We start from the raw sequence: 9,536 nt of genomic DNA, 5'->3' as shown, positions 1-9,536 counted from the left end.
TAAAGTAAAGCATTACAGCGCAGTTGCATTGCATACAATAAAGCGACAACCATATGGCTCCTGCCAGTTGCCGATAACTCGGTTACAAAACATGATCATCTCATACAATAAAATTTAGTATCATGTCTTGACCATATCACATCACAACATGCCCTGCAAAAACAAGTTAGACGTCCTCTACTTTGTTGTTGCAAGTTTTACGTGGCTGCTACGGGCTTAAGCAAGAACCAATCTTACCTACGCATCAAAACCACAACGATAGTTTGTCAAGTTGGTGCTGTTTTAACCTTCGCAAGGACCGGGCGTAGCCACACTCGGTTCAACTAAAGTTGGAGAAACTGACACCCGCTAGCCACCTTTATGCAAAGCACGTCCGGAGAACCGGTCTCGCGTAAGCGTACATGTAATGTCGGTCCGGGCCGCTTCGTCCAACAATACCGCTGAACCAAAGTATGACATGCTGGTAAGCAGTATGACTTATATCGCCCACAACTCACTTGTGTTCTACTCGTGCATATAACATCAACACATAAAACCTAGGCTCGGATGCCACTGTTGGGGAACGTAGTAATTTCAAAAAAATTCCTACGCACACGCAAGATCATGGTGATGCATAGCAACGAGGGGAGAGTGTGATCTACATACCCTTGTAGACCGAGGGCAGAAGCGTTATATTAACGCGGTTGATGTAGTCGTACGTCTTCACGATCCGACCGATCCAAGCACCGAAACTACGGCACCTCCGAGTTTCAGCACATGTTCAGCTCGATGACGATCCCCGGACTCCGATCCAGCAAAGTGTCGGGGAAGAGTTCCGTCAGCACGATGACGTGGTGACGATCTTGATGTTCAACTGTCGCAGGGCTTTGCCTAAGCACCACTACAATATTATCGAGGATTATGGTGGAAGGGGGCACCGCACACGGCTAAGAAAATGATCACGTGGATCAACTTGTGTGTATAGGGGTGCCCCCTGTCTCCGTATATAAAGGAGCCAAGGGGGGGTGCGACCGGCCCTAGTAGGAGGCGCGCAGGAGGAGTCCTACTCCTACCGGGAGTAGGACTCCCCTCCCTTTCCTTGTCCAAGTAGGAGAGGGGGAAGGAAGGGAGAGAGGAGAGGAAGGAAAGGGGGGCTCCACCCCTCCCTCCTAGTCCAATTCAGACTAGGGGGAGAGGGGGCGCGCGGCCTGCCCTGGCAGCCCCTTCTCTTCTCCACTTTAGGCCCATGAGGCCCATTAACCCCCCGGTACTCCGGTTTTATCCGAAACTTCCCCGGAACACTTTCGGTGTCCGAATATAGCCGTCCAATATATCAATCTTTATGTCTCGACCATTTCGAGACTCCTCGTTATGTCCGCGATCATATCCGGGACTCCAAACCAACTTCGGTACATCAAAACTCATAAACTCATAATATAACTATCATCGAAACCTTAAGCGTGCGGATCCTACGGGTTCGAGAACAATGTAGACATGACCGAGACATGTCTCCGTTCAATAACCAATAGCGGAACCTGGATGCTCATATTGGCTCCCACATATTCTACGAAGATCTTTATCGGTCAGACCGCATAACAACATACGTTGTTCCCTTTGTCATCGGTATGTTACTTGCCCAAGATTCGATCGTCGGTATAGCAATACCTCGTTCAATCTCGTTACCGGCAAGTCTCTTTACTCGTTCCGTAATACATCATCTCGCAACTAACTCATTTAGTTGCATTGCTTGCAAGGCTTAGGTGATGTGCATTACCGAGAGGGTCCAGAGATACCTCTCCGACAATCGGAGTGACAAATCCTAATCTCGAAATACGCCAACCCAACATGTACCTTTGGAGACACCTGTAGAGCTCCTTTATAATCACCCAGTTACGTTGTGACGTTTGGTAGCACACAAAGTGTTCCTCCGGTAAACGGGAGTTGCATAATCTCATAGTCATAGGAACATGTATAAGTCATGAAGAAAGCAATAGCAACATACTAAATGATCGAGTGCTAAGCTAACGGAATGGGTTAAGTCAATCACATCATTCTCCTAATGATGTGATCCCGTTAATCAAATAACAACTCTTTGTCTATGGTTAGGAAACATAACCATCTTTGATTAACGAGCTAGTCAAGTAGAGGCATACTAGTGACACTCTGTTTGTGTATGTATTCACACATGTATTATGTTTCCGGTTAATACAATTCTAGCATGAATAATAAACATTTATCATGAAATAAGGAAATAAATAATAACTTTATTATTGCCTCTAGGGCATATTTCCTCCAATTACCATGTACCTGGCACTCGTGGCACCTCTTTGCAAATTTCATGGCGCCGTCAAACATGGTAGGCCAATAGTAACCAATATGTCACAATTGATAATATAATTTAGGGCTAGATTGATGCGCCCCACACACCCCGGCGTGCACTTCATTTAAGGCTTCCACAATTTCATTCCCTGCTAGATAGCTGAGGAGGATGCCATCGAAGGAACGCCTATATAGGGTATCATTTATAAATGTATAGTGAACTGACCTTTTCCGAACTCTGGACCTTTCTGCGGAGTCTAGAGGTAGATATCCCTGGAGCAAGTATTCTAGGAAAGGGCTTCCTCAGTCTCCAACTTCAATCTCGTAGATATCTGTAGTCATTGCAACTAACGTCGTCGTCTCCTCCTCCTCGGCGAGTATAGGTAGGATTATGCATTCTTCAACACGAACGTACATCATTTGATGTGAAGTTAATGACATACTAGCGGCTAAACCTGCTAAGTTGTCAGCCTTTTCATTCTGACTGCTTATAACATGCTGAATATTTAGATCAGCAAACATGGACATGAGCACTTTGGCTCGCTGGAAGTAAGGCCTTAATTCTTCTTTATTTACCATGTAAATTCCCAGTAGTTTGTTGATCACTAACTGAGAGTCACCATAAACAGTGAGTGAATCTAACCCCATATTCAGAGCTAATTCAAGCCCTATTATCAAAGCCTCATATTCAGCCGAATTATTTGAAACCGCTGAAGTTAGGGTGAATGAGTACGGGATTATCCCTTCGTTTGGCGTCACGAAGACGACTCCAGCACCTTCCCCTGATCGTCTACATGCGCCATCGAAGTACATTTGCCAACATGTACTAGCAACTGATGTAGTGAACACCTCTTCATCCGGCAAGTCATCATCTATGGGGAAATCATCGAGTATTGGATGTGTGGCTAGGAAGTTAGCTAACGCCTGCCCCTTCATGGCCTTTTGTGGCACAAACTTTATATCAAATTGCGACAAAAACATCACCCACTTAGCCAGTCTACCTGAAAGCACCATTTTATTTAAGATGTACCCGAGAGGGTCTGCTCTCGATACGAGGTGTACAGTATGCTCTAACATGTGATGGCGCAATTTTTGTGCTGCAAACACCAATGCGAGACATATCTTTTCCATGTCCGGATAGTTGCACTTTGCCCCCACGAGGGTGCGACTAAGGTAATATAGGGACATTTCCTTTCCGGACTCATTATTCTGTGCTAAAAGAGCTCCCAACGACATAGGCATGGCTGTCGTATATAGGATCAGAGGACGTTCCTTAACTGGTGCACCTAGGAATAGGTGGGTGTATAAGGTATTTCTTAATGTCCAAGAATGCATTTTGGCATGTTTGGTCCCACTCGAATGAGACACCCTTTTTCATGAGACGTGAGAATGGTTTACATCTTCCTGATAAGTTTGAGATAAATCTCCTAATATATGCTAGGTGACCTTGGAAACTCCTTAGTTCATGTAGGTTTGTGGGTGGTGGCATTTTAACGATCGCTTTTACTTTATCTGGGTCAATTTGGATGCCATTCTTTGTGACCACAAAACCAATAAATTTCCCGAAAGAAACTCCGAACGCACATTTCATGGGATTCATTTTCAAGTTATGTTCCCTCAGACCCTCGAAAACCATTGCAAGATGTTTCATATGGTCTTCTTCACGTTTTGATTTTACCACTATGTCATCAATATAACATTCAACGATTACATATAACAACCCATCTAAAACTATGGTCATGGCTCATTGATATGTTGCCCCTGCATTTTTTAGTCCAAATGGCATGACCTTATAACAGAATATGCCTTTGGGCGTTCTGAAAGCCGTTAGCTCTTCATCTTCTGGCGCCATTTTTATTTGATTATATCCAGAATATCCATCCATAAAAGAAAATATTTCATGATTCATGGTAGCATCAACGAGTATTTCAGATTTAGGTATAGGAAAATCATCTTTAGGGCATGATTTATTTAAGTCCCTAAAGTCTACACACACACGGATTTGGCCATTTTTCTTTTTAACCGGCACAATATTGGAAAACCACTTAGGATATTTAACCTCCCTAATGAATCCAGCAGCTATGAGTTTGTCGACCTCGGCTTCTATCTTGGGGAGTAGCTCGGGTCGAAATCTCCTCTGTGCTTGTTTTACTGGGGGAACATTGTCTTGCACGGCAAGTCGGTGCACCGCTACCTCTGGATCCAAGCCTGGCATTTCCTCGTAAGTCCAAGCGAAGACATCTTTGTTTGCAGAGAGGAACTTACGATATTCCTCTTTCTTTTCTTTAGACAGATGTGCACCAATAAAAATCAGGATCCTCGGCTGTCCCAATATTTATTTCTTCCAAGTCATCAATAGTTGGCTGATTACCATCCTCCATTTGTGGGGATGCCTCGGTTGGATCTACAAATTCAGTTGAGGTCATGCAAACCTCATAGCCCAGCCCATGTCTTTTTTCTTTCAAAGGCTGGCCCTCGTGTAGAGCTTCGAGTTGTTCTCGGGACAACGCCTTTTCAAATGGCGCTCGCTGCCCCCGGCCATCACACAACGATGGGCCAGTGAGAGTATCATATCCCATTCTCTGCATCATATACAAAACTCGGTTATCGTACAGAGAAATAGGCAATGACTCATCTTTATTTTCCAAGGTGATATGAACCACATTTTTATTTTTATTTTCACACTCATGGGACTCTTCTTTATCTTGCTCAATTTTATGTTGAACCAAAGGAGGTAAGAGCATAGGCATTTTGGTACCTCTTTTAACAGGTGATTTATCGATGACGCGGAATATTGGGTCACCCTCTTTCCTTTGGTCACTCGGTATATACTGATAAATCTTTCGGCCAGATGAGGATTCTGCACCATTTTTCTTTACCATGTTTGATTCAGGTACTCACTACTAGGGAAAAGGCTAGCAGCAGCGCGGGTTTTAGGTGTATCAGCAGCGCGGGGACCGGCGCTACTAATAAGGCGCTACAGCTAATAGTTAGTAGTAGCGTGGGAGAAACCCGCGCTACTACTAACTTTGTTAGTAGTAGCGTGTGCCACCGACGCTACTTCTATTACAGACTCGCGCTACTACTAATGAAGTAGTAGAAGCGTGCCTACAATACCAGCGCTACTAGTATCCTAAATACTAGTAGGGCAATTTTTTCCCAACGCTACTAGTAGCAAATTAGGAATTAAAAAAATAAAAATAGATGCAGTATTCATGAATGGAGATCAGAGACACGTCCAGTGCAAAATAAATTTCAGAGAACCATCTTAACACTTGCAGTGTTCATGGATGCAACATTCAACATCTCAATTCGAAGAGATCACGAAGACACACACAACCATCATCAAAAGGTTGGTACCTTCCCTAGCATTTCACCACCAACCTAACCAGACCACTTCTCTAGATGTATGTACAAAGCGTCGAGGTCCTCCACCTTGAGGAACTCCGGACGGTGGCGTCGTCCTCCACCTCGGTGACCTCCGGACGGTGGCGTCGAGGTCCTCCACCCCGGGGACCTCCTGCGTTGCAATCACCTAGACGATAATCTCTATGACATGGTCGCGGGGCTTCACGGTGAAGTCTGCCTCCGAGTAGTTGAAGAGCACGACTCCCATCGGGCCGCAGTAGTCCTCGTCGATCACCCTGCACCCAGTTGAGAAAGTGAAAACTTGTTAGTTCGTGCCGTTGTGCAGATCTAGTAGGGTATTTTCTTCAATTATCTGTCTCTTTTAGTCTATTATGAATCTTCAAAACAAAAAAACACCTACTAAATGCATACCCTAGCTGTACGTGTTCATGCTATCTTCTTGTTTTGGTGCATTCAAGAAATACTAATGTATTTGAGCTATATATGCTTGAAATATTTGACAGTTAACATCTGTTCAAAATTTATCATTTCATGGATAGGGAAATCGCCAACAAAGGACATCAAAAAATTGATTCCCACTGCTCTTCAAAACAACGCCGGGGTCAACGTTGACTCTCCACAGAGCACCATTTTAAATCGGGCAGAAAAATGTACACAAGGAGTGATCTAAACGCTCTTATATTAGTTTACAAAGGGAGTAGTATATAAGGATGCCCATCATCTTGTGGAAAAATGTACTAGCTACCAATAATGAACTATTCATGTTGAACAATTTAAATTCGAACAATTGTGAATAATGATTCAGCTTACACATCCTATAAACAAAATGGTCAACTCCATGATGTATCCATCAACTACCTAAACTTTAACATGGAAACCTTCCATAATATATAGACGGGAAAGAGATAGCAAAATGGATCATGCTTGAGATAGACATTCTTACTGCAAATCTTAACAGAAGACATGACCTGCCAACACCTGAGTCTCCAATAAGCAATAGCTTGAAGAGGTAATCACTGCATGGTCAAATAAGAGAATGTTAGTCTCTAGTAAACACAGTGCACAGAGAATAAAACAAGTAGTGGTGACATTTTCAAGATGATAAAAAAGGGCAGCGCGCTGCACATAGCTCCTGCTTGTGCAGGGTTCGCGGAAGGGTCCGGCCACTTCCAAAGATGATAATAAGATACAATAACTATGTACAGGCTTGGAAGATTGAAAATAAATTAAAAGAGAAATGTATTCAAGATAATAACACACAACAATTAGATGGAATAATATTGTCAGGCTTAGACAAGTAAGTAGCGACAGATGAAGGGACATTTTGTTGTTTAATATTCAGCCAAAATGCCAGTTTTGCTAAGCTAATAGATCCCTATGTACTAGTGTGTGATTACTGTGATAGAATGTAAAAATAGTTCCCCTTGCAGCATTAAGACTAGTACTATAACAACAACCAGCGCCCATTGATTCCTGCGATGAGAACCGTCTTTGAACAAAAGATCGCGCATTTGATGATCTGATACGAGCAAGTACTACAGTACTAAAGATCACGCATCTCAGAAGTTTATAATGATATTACGCTTATGGTGCCCAAATTATTCTCCATATGCCGTAGCAGCAGCCGCAAACATGATTAAGTCAGTGCTGCAAAACAATTACACATGGTGCTAAGTAAGATACCCCAGCTCCAAACATCTAAAATAGTCATTTCTTCTGTTTGGCACCTAGCAACATATCTAATGGCTACATTTAGTTTGTCTTCCGTAGGTTTCCACACGCATCCATATTTTCTCAAGCCAAGTATGCATGTATGTTGGTTAATTAATTGTGTTGTTGCAGTAAACAAGTACCCTCTACAAAATTCGTATTGAAACTTTTTTTTAAACAGCCTCTATAAGGCCGTAAACTGGCATACGAAAACAATGCGCTCAGGATACTAACTTTCGGGACAACAAACTAAAACGATGGCTGCTCTCAAACCATACATCCAAACGATGCAAATAAATACTCTACGGAAAGCTTGGAACTTGCTTTACAAATTTCATATAGAGGCAACTCGAAATTCTAAGAATAACTAACTCGTTTTTCACCTAGAAGCTGGCTGTCCAGATTTGACAGTGCAGTTTTTAACTGAACCAGATTCTTATCTGACAGAAGTAGCACCCAACAAAATGCAGATAGACATGTAACTAAATTATGTAACTAACTTCTGTAATAACTGAATTTAGCAGCAGGCAAGCACCCAACAAAATTCAGATAGGCATGTAACTAAATTCTGCAACTGAATTTCTAGCAACAAGGAAGCACCCAGCAAAATTCAGATAGGCATTATACTAGATTCTGCAATGCAATGTTTATCTTACTCAGAAGCAGAGCAGGTATCCACCAAAATTCAGTCTGACAGCTATATGTAACCCAAATTCAGACATACTACATGTAACCCAAATTCTTCTACAACTGAACTTGTAACCACCAAATTCAGACAAGAAAGCAACAAAATCAATTGGATCATCAATGAGTCACCTGCAGCACGACGGAGTTGATGACATCGGCGTATCTGACGGCGAGGTTGAGCGACATACAGCGGGCGGGGGCCATGGCGTAGCACCTGGTGCGGCCCCTCTCGACCTTGCCGAGCTTGTCGAGGTTGAGCACGACGACCATGGTGAGCATGGCGGCGACACCGGCGCCGAGGGAGTGGCCCATGAAGGTGAGCGTGTAGGCGGGGTACCGGTCGAGGAGGTCCCGGAGCAGGTCGCACTCCCTGTCGAGCACCCAGCCGGCGGCACGGAGGAGGCGTTGTGGACGTAGCTGCCGTCGAAGCGGCGCTTGCCGAGGCAGTTGTCGAGGAGCAGCGCATAGTCGGACTCGCGGCCGAGGTTGAGGCCGCGCAGCGCGAGCACGAAGTCGGCGTGCGCGTGGTCGAGGTAGACGAGGTAGGGCGTGACCCGGCCCCCCGTGTCGGCGTAGGTGCGGTGGCGCACGACATTTGAGGGGTCGAGGAGGAGGAGCGGCGCGACGAGGAGGTCGGGCGGGGCGTAGTTGGCCATGACGAGGCGGCACATCCTGGGCACGGGCGCGAAGTCGGCGGTGGTGGCGTGGCCCCAGGTGGCGCTGTCGTGGTGGCCGGAGTGGATGCACCGCTTCCACGCCCTGCGGCGGGGCGAGCCGTAGGCGGCGGCGGCGCTGGGGCGGCGGCACCGGGAGGCACGGTGGAAATGACTTAGTAGTAGCGAGGGGTAAAAACCCGCGCTACTACTATCGGGTTATTAGTAGCGCGGTTTCCTCAAGCTCGCTACTGCTAATTAGTAGTAGCGTTTGTTTTTAAACCGCGCTGCTGCTAAGATTCTGTGTATAAGGTTTTCCCTAGTAGTGAATACTACAGGCCTTGGCTTGTGTACTTTTTCAAAAGGCTCAAAGTAGAATTTGGCATCGGCGTAGAAAGATTCAGCTACGATGAATGGTCTCTTATCTGCAAATATTCTTACTGTTTCTCCAGATTGCTCTTTGTACTTGACACACTGATGGAGTGTAGATGGCACAACCTGATTTTCATGCAACCATGGTCGGCCTAACAATGCATTGTAAGATGTGGCTGCATCAATCACATGGAATCTCATGTATGTAAATAATGCTTCCATTTTTAGTACCAAAGAAATGGTACCCATGGCCTCTTGACCTGACTGGTTAAAGCCGTGAATGACCACATTTGACCGACTCAAATCCTTAGGGGAATATCCAATCCTTTTCAAAGTACGCAGAGGCAACAAATTTATGGCGGATCCACCATCTATCATTATGCGATTTGTTGGCAAGTCGTCAATCTCACCAAACATAAGAAGAGGTCTGTTATGCTTCTTTGCTCC

The sequence above is a fragment of the Triticum urartu genome, chromosome 3 (assembly GCF_003073215.2).
Source record: "Triticum urartu cultivar G1812 chromosome 3, Tu2.1, whole genome shotgun sequence".
Taxonomy (NCBI): domain Eukaryota; kingdom Viridiplantae; phylum Streptophyta; class Magnoliopsida; order Poales; family Poaceae; genus Triticum; species Triticum urartu.
Note: the sequence above shows the minus strand (reverse complement) of the source record.